Source organism: Globicephala melas, chromosome 17, assembly GCF_963455315.2.
Source record: "Globicephala melas chromosome 17, mGloMel1.2, whole genome shotgun sequence".
Lineage (NCBI taxonomy): Eukaryota > Metazoa > Chordata > Mammalia > Artiodactyla > Delphinidae > Globicephala > Globicephala melas.
This window is the reverse complement of record NC_083330.1, coordinates 8,058,533-8,081,432: the sequence shown is the minus strand read 5'-3', so window position 1 is coordinate 8,081,432 and position 22,900 is coordinate 8,058,533. Positions and strand designations below refer to the sequence as shown.

At 41.2% G+C, this 22,900-nt stretch overlaps 1 protein-coding gene and 1 long non-coding RNA gene across 5 annotated transcripts in view; one reads left to right on the top strand and one right to left on the bottom strand.

Moving 5' to 3' along the window:
• Positions 1-22,900, bottom strand: part of CLVS1 (clavesin 1) — a 415,580-nt gene that overhangs the window by 140,437 nt on the left and 252,243 nt on the right. Inside the window, exon 1 of one of the 4 annotated variants that reach the window (XM_030859680.2) lies at positions 7,226-7,570. The exons of the other annotated variants lie outside the window; for them this stretch is intronic. The gene's annotated coding sequence lies outside the window, so the exon portion shown is untranslated. Of the gene's footprint in view, positions 1-7,225; positions 7,571-22,900 lie in introns of those variants that run through there. 4 annotated transcript variants of the gene reach the window in all.
• The window catches only part of LOC132593806 (uncharacterized), a 124,885-nt gene that overhangs the window by 87,936 nt on the left and 14,049 nt on the right, over positions 1-22,900 (top strand). The window contains exon 3 of the long non-coding RNA XR_009559662.2: positions 22,827-22,897. This is a non-coding gene — a long non-coding RNA (uncharacterized lncRNA). The remainder of the gene's footprint in view (positions 1-22,826; positions 22,898-22,900) is intronic.

The following is a 22,900-nucleotide window of genomic DNA, read 5'->3' as shown; positions in this document are numbered from 1 at the left end:
GCATTTTCAACTGTAATTTTTTTTGTTCACGTGAAGGATTTGGTTCTCATTCAACTTTTCTGAATTGGTCAAACAAGTATAAAGGATACATTGGACTAGGTATCACCTGAAGAAGTAGGAGCGGTTTCTGTCCTGGTGGTAATAAGAATTGCTTCAATTTGTTATTTATTATAACTGTGTTTATTATGTCCCAGGCACTTGCATACTCTCTTTTTTATATAGTATATTATTTAATCCTTAGAACACCTATATGAGATGAGTATATTATTGTCCCCATTTTTCAGCTGAGGAAACAGGCACAGGAGATGGTAAATGACTTTCCCTAGGTTACACAGTTACCAAGAGTCAGAAATGGGTTTAAGCCTAAGTAATATTTCTGCTGTCCCATGTTCTTTATGACTGTGCTATTCCATCCTTATATGTAGCAGAGAGGTTCTAGTATTTACCACTTAAGACGTATGTGACCTTCAGCAAGTTACCATCCCTGCCAGAACCTCACTCTCCTTCCCTAAAATTCCTTCCAAATTCACTATTCTGTAAGCCTAAATGTGCCTAAGGGGTCAACAGACATTTTTAGGTGGCCTAACGCCATACCTTACAAATGTCCAGTTACCATCTCGTCCTCATATTTCATCAGCGGATGACTGGAACTATTTAAAATCTACCTATATATGACTCTTCCGGCTATCATGGATTTTTGCTCTGCCTTTACGTATTTTCCTGTGGCTAAAATGACAAATCCGAGGCCCTGCCATTCTACTTGAAGGACTGATATCTCGGCATGACTAGTAGAGCTCCAGGCATAGCCTGGGCATTGAAGTGTGCTTGATAACCCAAAGGGGCACTTTAGGCAGGCTCCTAGGAGCCCCGGAAACTCTCTCTTCCACTGCTGGTTGGGTCCGAAATGATTATTTATTTAGAGATTGTTTCAAATACATGAAGAGTAACTCACTACACTCTCTGGGGAGCCCAGGGTAGAAGCTTACCTCCATTCCTAATCCATGCTTTTTCTAACGAACTAGAAATTTAGGTAGTGGTATTTTTGTGTGAGGGGGAGGAAAGGAGAGTCTCCACATCATGATATTTGAAATCATGGCATCCACAGATTCCAGATTCATACTTCATCTCAAATTTACATTAGAAAAAATACGTATTTGTGTATTTCCTCATACGGAATTCAGTCTTAAGAAAGTGTATTTGCACACACACACTTATAAACACATACCCTAGTCTTTATGAACCAAGGGGTCTAGGTGGAAAAATCATTTCAGAAAGTATAATAATTCAAATGAAATCTATTTTGGTTATTTTATAATCTATTATTCTCATTTATTTCATTATCCTTAGAAACACACATTAAATATAGGATAACAATCAGAATAATAATAACCACGTCTTATCTACAAATATGTACATATGTGTATCATTATTTCAAAGCATTTTACATCAATTATCTTTTTTCATCATTACAATGATTCTGCAATAGGTAGAATAAAGATAATTCCCTGGGAGATGCTGAGAATCATGTGAAATAATGTAAGTTAAAGTGCTTTGAAAATGAAAAGCTCCAGTTTACATTTACTGTAATATTCTTGTTGATATCATACTTCTGTTGTCTCCAGGTAGATAAAAGGATGTTGAAGCCTAGAACAGCTAAGCACCAGGCATTAAGTCAGATAATGAGCTAGTGTTAAAAGTGAGGGAAAAAGCAGACAAGTATTTGTGACTACTTGTTACGTGCCTCGGGCTTTGGTATTATATAGTCTAATCTCCACACCAACCTTTAAAGCTAGGTTATTACTTATTAGATAAAAGGATAAATCTGAGATTTAGATAGATTAAGTATAGGTGGAAGAGCAAAGATTCATACCCAAACCTGCCTGACTCAAAGCCTGTGTTTTATCCATTGCCCTACCTTGCCTCTCAGAATAGGTGCTTTCTCTTTACCAGCCTGGGTATCAGTGCTCTCAGACTCACTCACACAGCAAGCACAGACCTACACCCCATCAATCCTAAGGAAGAACATTAAGGGATGTAAAATTGGCCAAATTTGGGAGGAAAGAGTATATTGTTGTCATGACCAGAAAGATGAAATCTATAAATCCTAAATATTGTTTGAAACATAAGAACATCAATAACTAATGAACAATACCTCAAATATTTATTGCTTCTGAATGTTCTTGATAATACAAAGAACAATTTTAAATACACATCAATTTAAATTAATACAGATACAAAATGAGAGACTATACCTATATTTGTTTCATGGGTTTCTTTTATAAGAAAAAGATGAAGAATGAGTCTCAGTGATAAAACTTTCCACATGAAAGTCTAATCAACTACCTCAGCCATCAGTGTGAAAGATGCGTTTCAAAATTTTAAATGTATATTGAATTAGGTTAACCCTTACGGCTCTTCACCTTTCTAAAATCTCACTTCTAATTTTTTAACTGAATATGTATTTCCCCCTAGGAGTGCTGAAAGGGACTTTTACACTGAATGAAATAAAAATAGATGCTGCTGATAGATCAAAACTAAAATCAAAAGTCACAGTGAGCAAAAATCTTTTTCTAAGTACAGTTCTATTTGAAATCTTTCCTGAAAGATGATAGGCTCCCTTACTGCCAGTGGAGCCTATATTTAAATCTCAGAGGTCGGTTGATTACAATATTCTATGATGCTGACCAGAAAGGAATCTTATTTCCAAGTGATGAATTTGAGATTGACCATTAGGGTTTGTAGGACTTCTCTGCATAAGTACTGGCAAGGGAACATAAGCCTTGTGAGTAACAAATAGAACTCCAATCCATTGACTTTCTATCAAACATTAGCCAACTTGCAGATATGAGCTATCTACACCCGGGGCAGGGAGAGTAGTCTAGAAGGATAAAGGGGAGACCTTTAATCATCTGAAAGTGTAGTGAGGCCAGAATTTAGCCCCTGGCTCATGGTCAACTTTCTGTTGCCTTTAGCTCAGTAGTAGCCCAGGGCTCGCCCTTGCCACATAAACATTCATTGTATAGACTCCCTTGGCTCCCTTTAAAATAGCAACTAAAGGGCTTCCCTGGTGGCGCAGTGGTTGAGAGTCCGCCTGCCGATGCAGGGGACACGGGTTCGTGCCCCGGTCTGGGAAGATCCCACGTGGCGCGGAGCGGCTGGGCCCGTGAGCCATGGCCGCTGAGCCTGCGCGTCCGGAGCCTGTGCTCCGCAACAGGAAAGACCACAACACTGAGAGGCCCACGTACTGCAAAAAAAAAAAAAAAAAAAAAAAAAAAAAAAAAAAAAGAAGGCATGTGTTCCTTGCCGTTACTTCTCAAAGTATATGGTCCACGCTGAGCACCATCCGCAGCTCCTGGAGCTTGTTGGGATCTCAGATGTCAGGACCCACCCAGACATGCTGAATGGTTAGCAGAATCCCCGGTCAATTTGGATGCCCATTAATGTTTGAGAAGCGCTGACCTAAAGGATTGATAATCAAAGGGGTTGAGAAGGTAGGTTAATTACCCCTGAATTCAGAGCTCACTCTGTCTGCAGACAGCAGTGCTACTTTGTCCAAGAGGAGAGTAAAAGCACTCCCAGTGTGCTTTTGGAGCACTGACACTTCCTTTTGGAGTACTGACACTCATAAAAGATCACCTCATTAATTGTTCTCAAACATGCTGGCATGCTCTATATACCAACCAAAAGCAATGAAGGAAGGAAGGAGGAAGGAGGCAAGTGAAAGCAAGAGAAAGGGAGAGAGAAAAGGAAAGAGAGACAAATCTTACATGTTTAGTTTGATTTATTTTGTCCACACATAAGACTAGATGTCTTTTATTTATAGAGCCTGGGATTGGAGTTCCCAAGTGCCATTTCCAGGCCCACGGATTCTCTTATTCCCTCCAAAACTACAAACTAGTGAACACTGAGTACACTATGTACTTGACACACATACAGGTGTGGAACTTTACGTAAGACATTTGAGCAATAACACAGGCTGAACTGACGTGATGTTATTCTAAGGAGAGTAGATGGAGAGAGGGCTGAACGATACCTACAAATTGGAGATGTGGCTAAAAGTGTCCAGAAGACAAGATTGGATCATCTCAGACACATATGGGGAAAACCCTACTGGCTCAGCAGTCAGGAAGAAGAAAGCTCACAGAGAATTTAGCCCCCCGCATAGAAACTTTCATGTGATAGCAGGTCTGTAAAGGGGGAGAATAGGGTTACCCAGCCAGAGACAAGATGATAAGGGGCTGTGGGAATCAGCAGAAATAGTGGAGAATAATGAACTTATTAACTGAATAAATGAAAGCTTTTTTATGGAGAGGAGAGTGACCAGTTGATTTCTGCATCCATGAAGAATCAAGCCAAAGAAGATAAACCTTCCATTAAGCTAAGAAAAACTTGGATTGAAAAATAACCACAGTTTTCTCTAGAGAGATGTACACTTGGGGCTGACAGTGGAGGCTACAGTCTTAGAGTAATACTGCGGCTCTTCTCCTGAAATTTAGTCCAGTAAATAAACAACTGGATAAAATGAACAATAATCAAAACAATAAAAATTTGGGAGAAAGATGTAATGGGGAAAAGATCCCTCTTAGCTTAAGGGGCATTTCTGGACTGATTGCATGCGGCCAAATTTCATACTTTGTGTACCCATTCTGCTGTGTTACGTCCTCTGGGTCACCATTTAACGGGAAAGCAGAGAAGATCCAAGTCAGCCTGGATCCATTTACTAAGGATGCCTCTGCTGGGGAAATGTGTAAAATCGTGAATAGGCTTCTCAGGGTTACTAAGGTGTCCCTTTGTGAAACCTGCAGAAGTGAAAAGACACCACCAATTCTGGAGTTCTAGATTCCCCCATTTGGGAATGAATGACCTTCCAGCTTGATACTCCATGATTCTAAATGATGCACCTCTCTGGGAACATGTCTACAAAAATGTTATGATGCCACTCTGCTGGAAAGCGTGTTTTCTGTTCACCTTTAAATCCATCATAAAAATGAGAAAGTTCTGTTACTGAAAATATGAAAAAAGCAAAATATCCCTTAATAAAAAAAAACAAAAGGGGAAGCCAGGATAGTGGCACTTTAGAAAAATTAATGAGCTCAGTATAATATCTTAGTCAAAGAAAAGCATTGCGTCTGAGACAGGTGCCTGTAAATCTCATGGAAGCAGCATTGTTTTGAAATTTCCCCAGCCACAGGAAATCGTATGAGGCACAGGAAGACGTAGCATTGAAGGCACTACATTCCTGGCCTGAGTTTCTAGTTCAAGCAGCTAGAACTGGCAGTATGTACATTTTTAAAAATTGTCTGGGCTGAACCGTTCTTTGCAGACAGATAAGGGAGTTTTAAGAATCTGGTTGCCTGGGGACTTGAGAAGTCCAGTTTACTGTGGATATTACCAATCTAAGGACAATATATAGATAACCAGATTTCCTTCCTCTCTAAAATCCATTTCACCAGGTATTTTCACTAGTTTTCTTGCTTTGAATTCAAAAGTGAGTGAATTTTAGATGCAGATAGAATTAATTCATAGCAGTAAATAACTTTTGACAAAATGCTGCTATTCCTCATTCAAGAAGAGTATTTGATGTGAATTTTTCCTCAAAACTTCTTCCAGCAGTTCCTTGTTTGTGACTATTTTTTTTTTTGACAATGCCTCTGATAATAAGCAAGCTGATTTAGACAAAACTTGCTTCTTTTTCTTTTTAAAGAGGCAGAATAAATGTACAACGGGGATTTTTTAATCAACCTTTTCTGTGCTTTGGTTTAAACTTGGTTGTTACATGTGACTGACATTATTCCCATATGAAATTATAATCCATCTCATTTTTAATAAAGATGTTGATTTTATGAAAAACAATTTGCTAAAAACTCCAGCATTTTGCTGTCTGGTAACAATTGATTAAATGAGTACCCACGAAAAGGTTTTTATTTATGACAGGCTCGGGCACTTATTTTCTGAGGTTTGTTAGCTCTTATAAACAGATGATCCTGGCTAAATCAAAGGGGTGCTATGACTTGTGTTTGTACCCTCAAGATATTTGAAGACCCTAACTTCCTTTCAGCTGAGATAGAAAATCTTAGCACTCTAAAAGCAGAACCTGGTAGAACACAGTTACATAAAATGCCTTTTCCATTTTTCCCCCCTCTATTACCCTTTACTATTATAGGAAAATGGTGTTATCGCCTGATTACTGAGAAAGCACACAGAAATCTCGCCTTCCAAATCCGAGTCAGTCCTTGACTAGGATGAACAAAGCCAGGCCATCTGCTCTGAATATCATTACTACTTTGGCCATTTGGGCAAGGGATCTATCTTCTCTGCTTCAAAGAGAGGTTTTAGATTGGAAAATTGAAATTAAATAAGTAGACAGGAAGAGACATTTGGACAAATAACACTTTCCAAAGAGAGCCCTATTTGTTAGGTTCTTATCGTCATGATCATTTTAATTTTCATTCTGGACACAGAGTTAACCTTTGGGGTCTCCATTTTACAAAACATTTCAGTAAAAAACTTAATTCCAGAGTTTCTGCAATAAACACTTAGGAAGGAAAACCAGCATGTGGGTGAATATGAGTCATCAGTCACCCCCCCTCCGCCGCTTCCTGGTGATTCTCCACTGGAAAACCAGAAACATGGATTGAGTTTATACAGCTATTTCACCGGAATAATACTATACCGCAGGCCATGTTAATTTCCTGAACTAAACAGTCCCTAATCTGCTGAAAGGCAGCTGGCTAACTGCTGGTGTCTGGCAAGTGCCCCATCTGTCCCCCTGCCCAGGGTCTCTCTCTACTGTCTTCACTTTCCCGTTCTCTCAAGCAGGCGTCTCTCTTTGTTTTCAGGGGTGTAGTCCACCTGAACTTTCCTTTCTATGCCTGAAAACTTGGGCTCTTTTCCGCTATCCTGCGGACCTGCGGCTTTGTCTAAGTGACAAGGCACAGTTGTGTTGACTGTAGTTACGACGCTGGTGATGGTGGAGATCATGACGGTGATGGTGGAGATGGGGGGCTGATGGTGTAAGGAGCGCAGGCTGAGCGGGCGCCGGGGGGGAGGATGAACCACGGAGGCGGTGGAGAGTGGGGTGCGAGAGGGATGGAGTGAGCAGGGATTGCAGATGGGAGCTGTCCACGCACCGAAGTGCTGAAACGCCGCAGCCATGGCATCACAAGAGCGGAGAAAGGCGGGGAGGCGCTGCAAATATAGAAGGGAGAAAAAAGGCAACAAATACCTTCACACAGCCGCCCAGCCTTGCTTTGGGAATGTGTTTCTGCAGGTGTCCTCGTTGCTGAGCTGAGTGGGTGAGATCCCCTATTCTGGCAGGTTCGGGCTCAGATTTCTCTAGAAAGCTGTGAATGAGAGCCCTGGCTCTTAGGGGCTGTGATTTTGGTAGGAGGCGTGTGCGCCCGAGACTCTGTCCTTCTATATGGAGCCTGGCTTTCCCCTGGGTCCTAAATGCCTCCGCAACGTTGGGTTTCCTCGGTTCCGTCAAGACAATACTAAGAATTATTGTAATTTTGTAACATCTGGGACAAAAAGTATTTACTTACCATTACCCCCCGACAGACACATTTTAAAAAGAAAACCTTTTAAACAGATTATTGCAAGCGCTGAAACAAGACTCGTGTGTGTGTGTGTGTGTGTGTGTGTGTGTGTGTGTGTGTGTGTGTAAATTTAACAGATGAGAAAGTATTACAAAGCTATAGGGGAAAGGATGGGATTATTTCATTAACAAATGGTGGTAAGAAAATGAACGATTTGGAAAAGGCTCAAATTAAAGCCCCATCGTACCAAATTAATTCCACCTAGATTAAAGAGCTAAATAAGAAAGTAAAATAAAATTTAGAAAAACAACTAGAAGAACATAAGAAATATGGTTACTGATTTCAGCATAGGGAAGGCTTTCTAAGCACCAGAGGGATAGAAGCAATCATAAAGAAAAAAGGGCAATAAGTGTGAGTGCATAAGAATACTTCTGAATGTAAAAGTGTCGTTAACAATGTAAATATCAATGACCACTTGGAAAAAATTGCAACAAATATATGATTCATACATAGAATATCTCATATATCAAAAGAAATACACTATCAGCCCAAGGGGAGAAAAAAAGGACAAGCACATGACAAAGAATTCACTAAAGAAAGGTGAATGCGTTATAAACCTATTTTTTTTTAATCAACCTCTCCTGTAAAGAGATATGTAATTTAAAATAGTGGATTTTGGCTGAGGGTTTAAATCTACTTAATATCTCATGTTGTTGAGATAACGGTGAGGAAGTGTAACCTTTCTATAAATCTATTTTGCAACATACATTGAGTCATAATATACATACATTTAGACCCAATAATTCCACTTTATGCACCTTATCCTGGGGATATAATCAAATATGCAGATAAGGATTTAATGTACATAAATTTAATTTATAGGACCATAGAAACTGTCAAAAATAATGAAAGAATCACATTTTTTTATATAGCCTATAATATTTGCAGCTATTAAAAACATATTTTTGAAGACTACTATAGACAAAGAAACATGCTCACAAAATGCTAAGTGAAGAAAAAGCAAGATAGCAGATACAGTACCCCCATTATAAAGTTTTCACATTTACTAATAAAAAAAGAAACATTAAATATTTTAATGCAGTCTTTTTATCATATATTTCACACAGCCTTTACAATTGTCAGAATTCTTCCAACGCTGACATAGCATTATGTGTTTATTTACTTATCTGTATATTATCTCTCCAATAGAATGTAAGCGCCACGTGGTAGAAAATTTGTCTCTTCTGTTCAGGACTGCTTCCCAATCACCTAGAAGAATGCCTGAATGTCATAGAAGTTCAATAAATATTTGAGAAATAGAAAAATGAATGAATGAATGACATAACCCCCCACATACCGATATTTTTTAAAACATTTTATAAAGCTATGAATTTCATATAAAAAGTTATCCAAAAAGGTATAGTACACCAAAACGACGTGAGGTTGCCACTGAGTTTCGATCACATATCAGCTTCAAGGGACATCTTCAAAAGTATAACTAATCATGGACGTGACTTGCAAAGTAGCACTAAATGGGAACTTTTTAGGAGAGAAAAGTTTTCTCTAATAATTTGCAGTCTAATACTGTTCACTTCTTCTTGATCATGACCCCTTTAAAAGCTTTGTAGACTTCCCTTTCTTCTCAGATGTTAATGTTAATTATTCTGCTTCTCTTCCTCCTTTCATCAATTTTATAACCACTAATAGAAATATAAACCAAGACCAAGACATAAGTGTTTCATTAGCCTATGATATAAGAAGACTTTTTCAAAGTTTCAAATGAATTTGGCTACCTTTGCTCAGCCTCTGTTCTCTTTCAGTCTTTTTTTCCACTGTCCATTGTGACTTTTGAATGACATCAGTGATAATCTAGCCAAGTTGTATTTGTAGAAACAAAAATCATATATGTGTGTGTGTGGTGTGTGTACTCTCCTTCCCGAGAAATCTTTATAGAAGAAAACTCTCCCCACTTGTATGAGGCTGAGACATAAACCCAGAGTGTTCCTGCCTGATGGAGTGATAGGACCTACAGAGATGGGCAGAGTAACCACGAAAGCTACTGGCTGCCAGTATATAGTCTTATATTCTGAAAGTTTTAAAAAACAGTTTTAAAATTTACTTGCACTGATCAGAGTGAAAAAAAATAGTTGTTTTTTAAAAAACCTCACTTTTATTTATGATTAGAACAGGTATATTCACTATATTACAAGATTTACTTCTTCCCAAAGTGCCAGTGAAAGTATACCATTTCACTTTGTATTTAAGGATATTATCCTTGTATTGTTTATCATAATACCATTCTACACTGCTTAAAATTTCTGTGTAAGAAGAACTGCCCTTTACCGAGTAGATGTGTCTTCACTGTGTTGGATCTTTTTGTTTCCAGGATCCAGATTATCTTTGCTCAGAGCCTTTGCTTGATAACTGTTAGCCAGAGGCTTCTGTGATGGGTTTCTTTTCTCTCCTCACCCTGATTGATGTTGTTCTGATACTTGGCACGCTCTGCTTACCCTCCATTTCAGCTTCTTGTATTTCTCAGCTGCCTACATACTTGTTTGCAGGGTTCCTCCATATCTCATTTGTGTATAAGCAGCTAATGCCAAGGGTTCAAGTGTAGTCTGCTCATCTGCTCACAAGCATCTTTCCTGGTCCCTGACCTCGTGCCTGACATTCCTAAGTTAGTTAACTCATTTCTGTACTGCCTTAAAGGACCCTGTTAATGTTGGATTTGCTGTGGTCTAGGTTCGGTTAATGGGAAGGTGCTTTCTGTGGTTGGCTAGTGACCGATGAACGTTGTATCCAGGTGGGAGTGCACTAAAGTCTTAAGAGTCCAGGCAGATGGGATAATACCCAGAGAAATCTTGATATTTATAAGAGGGATGTTAGGATGATATTACAATGGTAAAATAGCACATTTCTAGACAATTGGATGTTTAAGGACTGGGCAATGTATAAAGACTAAGGTCAAATTGCAAAAGTAAAAATATTTTACTTAGCCATAAGGATAATTCATTCTCCTTATGTATGTTTTGCAATGTACCTCTCAATTTATTTATTTATTTATTTTTATAAATTTATTTATTTATTTATGGCTGCACTGGGTCTTCGTTGCAGCACACGGGTTTTCTCTAGTTGCGGCGAGCAGGGGCTACTCTTCGTTTTGGTGCGCGGGCATCTCATTGCGGTGGCTTCTCTTGTTGCAGAGCACGGGCTCTAGGCACACGGGCTTCAGTAGTTGTGGCTCGAAGGCTCTAGAGCGCAGGCTCAGTAGTTGTGGTGCACTGGCTTCGTTGCTCCGCGGCATGTAGGATCTTCCCAGACCAGGGCTCGAACCCATGTCTCCTGCATTGGCAGGTGGATACTTAACCACTGCGCCACCAGGGAAGCCCTCAATTTATTATTATAAGAGATTGTCACTGATATTTTTACTATCTAATATGCATGCCCATGTTGAAGTTTTAGAGTTTGTATTAGTCTGGATAGGCTAGGTAATGCTGAAAGAACAAATTAACTCTACACTGCCAGTGGCTTCCCACAGCAGTGTCTTCTTCCTTGTTTATACTTATTTGGGGGCTGGGGGGAAGAGGAGCTGTGTTCCATCTAGTCACCTAAGGGCCAGGTGAGGAATTGGCACAGCAGGGAAGAACAATGCATGGAGAACTTAGACCTGCTTGAAAGTAACACACATCTTTTCTGCTCACAGCCCATTGGCCAGAACAAGTCACGTGGCCCTGCCTATATAAAAGGGAGCTGGGAAATGTGTACAAGCACAGGGATATTTGATGAGCAGTCAATATTTATACAACAGTCTACCCTTGTGGTTACCAAAAATGTCTTAACACACATAGAACATACTCAACCCATCTCCAAAGATTAATTTATTCACTACATCTAGCTCCAAGTTTCAGATCTCTAGGTTTTAAGGAGTTGTCTTATCCAGATGTGATCCTCTGTCCTAAAGATGTATTAAAATGCAAATAATTTGCAACCCATCTGCCAACATACCCAACATGTAACAGTAAGAGAGGGACAGGGTAACCACAGCAAACACTCCCGTTTAGAAGGGGAAGGATGGGAGGATACCTGGCAGTCACTGAGCCCAGTAATTCTGAAATCACACTGAAGGGGTGCGGCCAAGACCTCCTACACTGGGGGTTAGAGGGTTTTTTTGATTAGAGTCTTACTCTGGTCTCTGGGAAAAGCTTCTTATTCCTTTGTTCTCTGTGACGCCTGGCACCACATCTGAAAGATTGCTGTTTTTTCCATTATACACCTTGGCCGCATCCAAAATGGGAATTACAGAATATGCCCTTAGTTGAAATTGAATTTCCAATTTTAGTTTCAGTTTCTATTTCACTTGGGTCGCAGCAAACATCCAGTTCTTTGAGTAGCAGTATGCGCTCAAGAAACCACACGACCACATAGTTAAACATTTATAAATTCCAGCCTTTATTTCCTCCAAAGTCTAAATGAGTAAGCAAGCTAAAAAGGTGGTACAGTGGTTTACAAACTGTGTCTCTGAATTGGTCAGTTTTTCTCTGTCTTGGCCACTACCAGATATCTTCTGCTTGTTGTCATTTCAAGGGTTCTTGGAGAGATTCAGGGAACCAATGTCACAGGTTGCTCCATCACTGCTGTGGCAGGTTGGGTGTATCTTCCAACTGGGACCTGGACGGTATCGATATACCTCACATTCCATTGATTCAAGGTTACAACATTCAGTGTTGCATCCTTAAACTGGAGTGTTCATAGATCATTGTATTCTAATCTGTCCTGAGCAAGGTGACCATATGCTCATCAAAGTATCCCATTTCCTTTGGAGTGACGTGGGAAAACTTAAGATCAAATTAAGTTCACATCTAGTCAATTTTGCATGTAAGGCAGGTGTGAGCAAGTGGTTACAAACAAGATGAGGCATCCTTTACAGTATTTTGGAAGATATATACTTCAATCTCCTTAGGGGATACAGTTTTTCAGACCATTACCTTCCATAGGGGTATGAGGGGGGCACACAAGTTATTTCAGTTCTCTAAGGCTCATGAATTTTTTATTCCAAGTTCATAGGTTTTTTGAAAGTATCATTCTCTGAATACTTTAGAGGTGCATTGTCTGTCTGGCTTAATCGGTTTCATATTATAATATCCACAGTATAGTTCTTTGGAGACATAGACTTCAGAGCTGCTATATTTATTTGCTTTTTTACTCCCTCAATACATTTTTTACCTCTCAGTATATTTGAGCCTCTCTGGAGTAGTAAGTGGTAAAGCCAGATCCTTTATCTGATCTTTTTCGGGAAAAAGTCTAAACCATTGAGAGGTTTTAAGTAATCACGAAGTAACATCCTTAATCTTATTCTTGCCAAAAATATCTGTTTTAATGGACTTTTCCTCAAGTTCTTTCTTAATTTTAACTCTTTCTTTGGGAGTAAAAATCAATCAGCTATTCCAACATGGTAAAGTGTTGGATTTCTAGAAGTCTCTATTTCCTTGTATTTCTACTTATAAAACCAGTCATCCTTTTCTTTCTCTCTTTACTATCTTGTAAAACACAACAAATAATAACCAAGACATTCTACCACACTTTGTTTTTCACTCACTTTCCCCTAGAAATTTGAGTTCTTTAAATATGCAAACTTACTAAGTTATTGCAGGTGACAGTTTTGCCAAATGTTTTACCACGGCATAACACGGACTATGTTCCTTACCTTTGATATCAGACTCCTAACCACATATTGCCAACCATTAAGTCAACACTACACAATTTATTTTTTAATACAGCACTTCACTTCCAGGAGATGGTAGGCTATGCTTCAGTGGTAAGTAAATCCAAAGATCTCAGAGTCTTCACACAACAAAAGCTTATTTCTCATGCTGGAGGCTCAGGGCTGGTTGACAGGCAGACGGGATGCAGGGGAGATTGAAGGGCTCTGCTCCTCAAAGTCAGACTTAGGGAAGTCCCATCATCTGGAAAGCCAGCATGACAGGAAGAACGAGTCCATGAGAATTCACACTTACTCTTCCTGCTCTGACCTAGAAGTGACATGTATCATTTCTACTCATAGCCCATGGACCAGAATAAGTTGTCTGCTCCTACTTGAATGCATGGAGCTGGGAACACGGGAGAGAGTAGTTGATGTGCAGTAGGATTTAATAGGGAAGTGCAAACCTAAGCTCATGTCCATGCTTGAGAGACTAAAAACAAAGACCTAACAAGGCACCATTATACTCTGATACTCATCGGAGGGAATCATCACGCAGGATCAAACAGTAGGAAGTGCTCGAGGTTGGACATTCTTGACAGAAAGAGTAAAGTCATTCAACCTGTAGAGAATGTCTACTATGTTTCAAACAAGGAAGCATAACCACTGCTATCAGAATTATTACTTTCTATGACTGGAAAACAAAAGAACTCAGTAATCAACATCAGTGTGATTGAAGAAAGAGCATGAGATTTGGAGTTCAAAGGCTTTGGTTCAAGTCTCTGCTTCTTACTAGCTGTGGGATCTCAGGCGAATTACTATAGTAAACACAGGTTTTCTGTCTGGACTATATACCTTTGTAGAAACTCCTCTTCCCCCACTATCTGAAATTCCTGTCCAGACCATGACGTGGGCGGACACGTGACAATTTGATTAATTGTTGCTGTAGAGTGCCACAATGGGTAAACAAAGTAGGAGGAAATGAAGCCCGTGAGAGTTTGAAAACCTCTGGAGAGTATATCATTTTGTGGCGTCGCTGGCAGCAGATCTCCTGCCCCCGCCCCCCCGCCCCTCTTCCCGTTCGCCCTCAACAATGTTTTAGATCCTCTTCATCCTTCCAAGCCCGTCTCTTCCACAAAGCTTCGCCGGAGACCGGGCTCCCTCCATTGCCGCGCGCTGGGTGGACGGGGCCATGACTCTGGTTGTAGTCCTTTTAAGTACTGGGAAGACTCAGAGAAGAAAGGTCTAACCTGAGAGGCAATATCTTGAGACCATTTATTGTCTTCCAGAGGGAAAGGAGCTCAAGCAGGAAAGTCACAGTTTGGTGACTTCAGACTGTCTCAGGACTGTCTGCTCCTTGGGGTCAAAATGGATGTCGAATTCATCTTTGTTTCCCAAGGCACCTGGCACAGGCAGAAGTCATCCAGAGAGTCATGAGGACACTCAGGCAGCCTCTGGAGAGGCCCGTGTGGGAAGAAACTGAGGCCTCCCATGAGCTACAAGCACCACCTTCCCAGCCTGTGACTGCACCACCTTGGAAGCAGATCTTCCAGCTCCAGTCACTTCTGATGACTGTGGCCCTGGTGACATCTCGGCCGTAGCCTCATGGGACGCCCTGGGCCAGAATCACCCGGCTGAGCAGTTCCCAGATTAATGAACTGCACAAACAATATCATGATGGTTATGGAGTTTCTGGTGCATAAGAATGGCCTGGGGACTTTCCTGGTGGCACAGTGGTTAAGAATCAGCCTGCCGGTGTAGGGGACACGGGTTCGAGCCCTGGTCCAGGAAGATCCCACATGCCTTGGAGCAACTAAGCCCGTGCGCCACAAGTACTGAGCCTGCGCTCTAGAGCCCGCGAGCCACAACTACTGAAGCCTACATGCCTAGAGCCCATGCTCCGCAACAAGAGAAGTCACCGCAATGAGAAGCCCGCACACCTCAATGAAGAGTAGCCCCCACTCGCCACAACTAGAGAAAGCCCGTATGCAGCAACGAAGACCCAACACAGCCAAAAATATAAATTAATTAATTAATTTAAAAAAAAAAAGAATGGCCTGGAATAGAGTGGCATCTATATTAATGCTTTCTGCAGATGCTTGCATCCATGTCATCAGAGCCTCCTTGCCTTCATGGGGCTCCGGTTGTAATATATGTTGTCCACGTTGCCACAAAGCAGCCTAAAGCTTCCCATGACTTTACACCAGCATATGAGGCTGAGAATGTTTGGAAATGTGCCCAGGGTGCCAGCTATGACAGCAGAGTAGAAAGAGGATCCCTGGATTTCACAGGCGGACGCACCAGACTTGCTGCTGCGCCCTTTTCTCAAGCTTACCACTGCGTGTGGACTGCGTTTGAATCCTTTTCTGAGGATGACACTGCCAATCCCGTGTGCACTACAGATGCGGGAATCGTATTCAAGGACTGTTAGTTGGACTGTGTTTTATGTTGGTTTCACTGACCATATCCCATCAGACGATGGTGCCAATTTTAAAGCAGAAAGTACCCTGCTGTAGGGAACTTCACATGACGTTCCATGGACCACTCACTCCCTGAGTCACACCGGGGAGTTAGTCAGGTGTCACTGAAAGATGGCTTGGATTCGCAAAGAAAAAGCGTAAAAAGCAATGGAGAGTCGATGCTCAGCTTCTAGTGGAGGTCATGGTTCAGTCTGTCAGGCTGGGCTGTAAGGTGGCATTTCCCCAGCAAGTACCTCTCATTTAAGTAGAATGTTTAATTATGAGATTGAGGAAAGGAGGAGGAGATCCAGATTCAGAATTCAGAAGGAAATGACTACTGGGCTGGTAACTCCTTCTGTATTAGTCAGGGTTCTCCAGAGAAACATTACCAATAGTTATACACGTATACACACACATACATACTTACATCTGTATCTGTATCTATATATCTATCTCTGTCTCTATCTCTATACGTATACTTCGCGGCCTTTGGCTGAGCAGGAGTGGGGGCAATGCACGTCCACACCCCTCCTACTTCACCACTGCCGGAGCCCTTGACCTCAGTCCCTGACAATGGCACTCTTTGTCCGGGGTGTGTAACCAACTGCTGCTCTGGGGATGGAAATGTCACGCTTGTGCATGTTTTCTGTGTGTGTCTGCATGTTGAAATTGGGCAAATAAATGCTCACTCCAAACTAGTGGTGTATTTCTCGAAGTTTTATACTATTTTTGTGATACTTAAGTATTTGCTGTAATTCTAAATAAAAATTTATATTTAAGAAAAAAAAGAAAACCTATGGCAAGAGAGTCCTGTGGGTCGCATTTCCTGTCCCAAGGTTTTGATTCCCAAAACTCTTCCCTCAACTGTTTGAGACACATGAACTAGCCCATCAAGTTCATTTGAATGGAATTTGAATTTTCATCTTTGCTATTAAGTAGTTCTGGTTAATCCTACTGATTTCTTTGAAAGAGTTTGAGGAGACCTTACTACTCAGACCATAATTTCTCTATGAAACCTGGTCCTATGAGAAATGTCTGCTTCCCTGAAAATTGGCCCCCGTAGTGAATGCCCAACCTTAGGAGGAGAAAATAAGAAGTACTAGTGAGTTTAACTGGCATTACCCATACTAGGATTTGCCTATGAGACTTCTTACCATTTAGCCAGATTACTTTGGGGAATCCCAAACTTCTCCACACACGTCTCCTCTTTGTTAGGGCAAAAATAAGCAGCTGAGTATTAGAAATTACACAGCTTAATCCCCACCAAACCTCTGCAAAATGTAAGTGTCTTTTAGAGAGAGGTTATTCATTGTGTCATAATAACTATGAGTTAGTGTCTTTCACATTGCAAGGAATAGATCCACACTTCATTTACTTCATCAGGTGGGAGCTTATTATAAGTATACACAGTTTATAATAATAATAATAATAGCTAAAATTTATTAAGCTTTTACTATATATAAGCAATACAGTAAGGAGTTTACAAGCAATATGTCACTGAATCCTCATAGCAATCCCATGACGGGGGTACTTTATTGCCCTCTTTTTACCAGGGAAACTGAGTCACAGAGAGTTTAAGTACATGGTTGAATTATTTGGGCAGCTGGGGGCATAATCCATGTCTGTTCCCAAGCCCAATGCTCTTAACCACTCTTCTATGGTACTATGTGAATCCCACAAGAATTGGGGGATGGGGCCTCTTGGAGAACTAAAAAGTGTCATATCTCAGCGTCGCCCTTGTGGTCTCTTAGGCGGCTTCTCTCTTGGCTTCTCCATCCACTCCCTCTGCTTCTACCAGTTGCTTCTTTCTCTCTTCTCCTTTTTATCTCATGACTTCTGCTACTTACACTTTATGCCTACTGAGATTTTCTCTGTGTGTTGCATTCAAGCTTTCATAGAACCACAATCTGACTGGCTTATTTAGTCATTATCAATTGAGGAGTGTCCTCTCAGGTAAAACTCTTTCATAGGCAGCATGATAAGCTGTCTCATTGCTAGCCGCCTTTTGCTCAGGACCAGCCCTGTTCTAATTGGTTGTGGCCAGGGTGATAGCGGGGTGACATAATTGTAATGGAACACACATAGATACTCTTCTCAAAGGAGAACATGAAAGGTGTTCAGAACTTCATGGCTTATTAGTTATTTGTTGCTACACGTTCGTGTACATCTTTGCAAGTTTTAATAACTAAAAAATAGGCAAACCAGTCACTTATTTGGCAAGTTTCTCAGGGTTTGAGATGTAGGATCAGTATGTTTTTAGGAGTGGAATACCATAAATGTCTGGAGTCAGGAGAGCAGATGGGAATTACAGGGGATCAGCGGATGCCTTGGAGAGACAGGATGCAGCAAGAGGACCTTGAATATCCAGTGGGATGGGGCTGGAAGTATGGCAGACACGCAGAAAGGGATGAACCAGTAAATGGAAGGACACCCTTGCATTAGTCTGCTGGGGCTAATAACAGGGTATCCCAGACTGGGTAGCTTAAACAACAGACATTCATTGTCCCACAGTTCTGGAGGCTGGAAGTCTGAGATCAAGATGTCTGCAGGGTTGGTTTCTGGTGAGGCCTCTCTCCTTGGCTGCAGACAACTGCCTTCTCGCTACTTCCATGCACATTTGTAGTCTCTTTCTCTTCTTATAAGGACCCCAGTCCTACCAGATTAGAACCCTATCCTTATGACCTCATTTAACACTATCTCCATGAAGGCTCTATCTTCAGTACAATCATAGGCGGGTAGAGCTTCAACATATGAATTTAGGGGGAGATACAGTTCGGTTGGTAACACCCCCAAACTCTTCCCCTTTCCCTTTGGGTCATGACCAACCCTGCACTCACCCTACTCATTCTTACACAGTCCAACAATTCATGCCTTATTTCAGGAGTGAAGGAAGAACCACATTTCTTTGATGTTTTCTAGAAATTTTTTGTAACGATGCTGTTTATTCTGCTCAAGAGAAAGAAACTGTTTAGAATAAATGGACAAATCCAAGTCTCTGGGTTTAGTCTGGGGAGCCTTTCTAGTTGTCTCCAAGACTGAAAAGCACATGCATGTCTCAAGCGAGGTTTAATGAAAGAAGACTGAAATGTACATGTGCATGTTGGTCATAAATAACTGCTTATGAGGCAAGAGTATTTTAAAGTATGTGATAAAAATTACTCCAGAACCTCTATTTTTGGAACTCTTATATTTGCAAATAAGGGGCTTTGTTGCCATTAGTGAAGGTGCAGGGAAATTCATCCCTCGTGTCTTTAAGAAATACCTTTTAAAGTATTTTTACTTTAAAATATGTGATATCCATTAATGCAGATATTTAGTGATCTTACTATGTTCATTTATTTTTGTTTCTATTTCAATATAAAACATTTTAATATAAAACTCATGATAAAATAGCTCTTCAATACCAAAAGTCAACAATATGATTTTTTTAATTGGATTCAGCAGAAACTGGATATCATTTTGAATTCCAAAAGAAAAATTCTAATACAAGGGATAAACTTAAGCAAGTGTGTATTTAATTGGGTTCGTTATTTATTTAGCATATTGAAACTATCCATTTAATTTAAAAATTAATCCTTTTGCCCCATGCTTTGAATAAGATGATTAATAATATGTACAGAAAATATTTAAGTATGTTGACTTCTTATCCTATTTAAAATAAGATATTTAAAATTCACTTTTGTCTTCTATTCATGTAATTTTATGCCTTCATGACAAATACTATCATGCTAGATGAGGCTTCATTTCTTCTAATAAAAATTAAGCAATTTCAAAGTTATTAGTATTATTTCTGAAATTCACAGTAACCTTACCAAAAATTTTATTGAGACTCAGAAAGTGGGTTAAGTATCTACTGGGTTCTAAACTCACTGTGTTTAACATATATATTATAGACACATATCATAAATAAATAATCAGCCAACCAAACATTCAACTTACATATGTATATCTTATTGGACTGATATTTCAAATTTATATCCTTGTGATACAGTTACAGTTTACATCCTTCCAGTTCCTCAAGGGTTTCAGTGGATATCTTAGAGTTATGGTTTGGGAAATTAGTGCTACAAATCGGCTCTAAATGGATTCCAGCCACTGTGAGTTCCCCTTTCTGCAAAATTGGAATAGCTGCGGAATGATTTCTGCAGATCTTTTCAGCAACCACAAGAGTTTGGTTTCTAAATTTGCAAGTCATTCTTTGGGAAGACCATAAGGAAAAAGAGAACTGGTCCTTGAGAATAGGAAAGAAGCAAAGGGAAAGGTAGAAAGGAGCAGAGTTTTTGCATGAAGACTTGGGAGAAATGAGGAAACTAAGGCACATCTGGGCCAAAAGCTGGAGGTGGGCTGCAGAAGAGGAGATGGCTTTGAATAAGAAGTCCTGTGGGCAGAGCTGTGTTGTAAGAAGGAAGGAGATTGGGGTTAGGAAACACAATTCAGGTTTTTTAAGCCCCACTTTTCTTCATCCCAAATGTAACCTATATGACCTGCATCACAAATTCTAAATGTAATAGGGTCACCAGTCTCCTATGTTACTTAAATATGTCTCCCCAAACCTTGCCAGCAGGAAGTCCCCGCTTCCCCCAGGTTAACCCAGTCCGAAGGGATGGTGCTGGCCCCGGCCCACCCCACCCCAAGAGTTACGGTGCAGTTTGATTGGCTGCCCGGGCGTGTTTCTCACAGCCATATTCTATCTCTGGGAACCAGTTCCTACACCAGTGGTGCAAGTCCTGTCAGGGAGGGTGCCTGACCATCACTGTGGCCTCTGTCCCAAGCAGGGCTGCCTGTGCTCCACTGCGCAGCACCGGCCTGACCCACAGGCCCCAGGAGCATGGGATTAGGCTGGAGACAAGCACCCTTGTGGTCCAGGGAAGAGGCACCTTTAGCGATTCCAAGATGATCTCCTCTTCTGAGGGAGACCCTCTAAGTCATTCCAAGGGGCCCAGTCCTAAGCTTGTGGGAGTTGGAGGAGGGAAGTTGCCTTCAGTAATTTCAAGGCTCCTGCATATATGTATATGCGTGTATATGCATAGATACATAGGTAGATAGATAGATAGAGATAGATATAAATATGTACATATGTAAAATCTCTGATGACATCCAGCACCACATATAACCAAAGGAGTCTGTGGTACTAACACTACCAGAGAACTTGGAAAGTTGTGTCCAACACTTCTAGGTTATAAAAGCAGAGACATTTTGAACATCTGCTTTGAAGACAGGACATACAAAAAAAATGTTCACAAAAAGAAGACAAATTTACAAGGACCTTTTTGAAATCGTAGTGGAGGTTGAGCCTAAATGTCTTCTAGGAACCCAAGACTGGGTTAGTGCAACAGTCCACGTGATTGCTATTTAGTAAGTGTACAATGACACAGTCTTTGCTTACTGGGTTGTCTTTATTGGTTTGTTCAGTGGACATAAGAAGATTCATGAGAGACGAGGCCATTTGTTTTTGCACACCACTGTGTCGATCAATAAATACTTGTTGGATAAATGAGTTTACCTAAGACCTTGTAAATTCCCTCTAATTCCCCGTAAGAGCTTGATTCCCGCCACATGGAGCTGTTGTGAAGAACAAATGAAGCAATATATGTAAAGCACATAGCAGGAGCTAACATTTATGGGAGCTGAAAGTGGGAATCAAATAAAAGAAGAGGCATCCCCCCACCCATAGATCACCCCCTTGTACATACACCCTGGGCTGGGTTCTGTATCATGAGGGGCCTCATGGACACATATGTGGGTATCCCACACAGCAAAGCTCGTCCAGCCTCACCCCGCGACCAACAGCACGGGCATGCTCAGGAAGGAGGACCTTTGGAGCAGGTCCACACAAGCCCCAGGTGCAGCTTTGGGGCCATTTGGGCAGGGGATTCTTTCATTCCGGGTACTTGGGACATGGGGGGGGGTGCAGACTCTGGGTGGACATGTCCCTGGGCACCAATGAGCATTTCATCCCACGGGGATGCTATGCACATGACCATGGCAAAAGCTCCCATTACCCAGATCTATGGGCAATGTTGGTGCTTCTAGAACACACCTGGTACATAGTAAATGCTCTATCAGTGGGGAGAAGGAGGGAGAGAGATGGAGAGCAAGAGATTGAGTGAGAGACAGAGAAAGAGAAAGTCAGAGAGACAGAGGGACTCCTGAGCCAGCAAGACCAGACTTCAATCAGATTGAAGAGACTGACAGATACAAAGTAAAAATATGGGTAATGAGCAGTTTAGTCTGTTATGGTGGAATTAAAAAAGGATAATCTACAAGACAAATCAGTATGGCCACAGATCACTCAAGCATCAAAGAGGTGGCAACGGTAAGGAACAAGACACCAGAGGAAGGGGACAACCTGGTAGGGGATAGAGAAAACACCAGAGGTCAGTGGGAGCCACTCAGCCCCCTGATATGCTTGGGTCATGGGTCTAAGCCGGCTTCCCTTCCCCTGAGGGCACCATTCCCTCCATAAGGTGGCCTCCCCGATTCTTGCAGCTCAACCATTGCGTCTCTTTTCTGTGTTTCAATGTATTAACTAAAACGTGGAGTTTTAAGAAAGCAGGCTCCTGGGCTTCCCTGGTGGCGCAGTGGTTGAGAGTCCGCCCGCCGATGCAGGGGACACGGGTTCGTGCCCCGGTCCGGGAAGATCCCACGTGCCGCGGAGCGGCTGGGCCCGTGAGCCATGGTCGCTGAGCCTGCGCGTCCGGAGCCTGTGCTCCGCAACGGAAGAGGCCACAGCAGTGAGAGGCCCGCGTACCGCAAAAAAAAAAAAAAAAGCAGGCTCCTTCACAGACAGTTATTATCTGGTGTGGTTTTTGCTCATTCGTTTTTTTTCTTTTTGTTTTAATAATATCACATATACTGTGTTAGGTGCCAGGAGTACAAAACTGATTAAGGCATAATTCCTTGTCCTTGAGGTGCGAAGAGGCAGATGAGGGAGCTGAATATGTGAGCAAACGGTTATAGTGCATAGAGCTGGATAGAGACAGGAAAAAATGCTGTAGAGCACGGGGATGGCTTAGAACTAAGAGTCTAGTTTAATCAAAATCTAAAAGCAAAAGAGAATATTGCCAGAAAGACAACTTTACTGGTGCATAAATGCAAGAGTTTTTCAAGCAATCTTTCTCACTCATATAGATCTCCTGCTGGGACTGTTTGGGATGACCCCTCAGAAGACAAAAAAGGAGTAAACAAAAAAGAAGAGAAAGGTA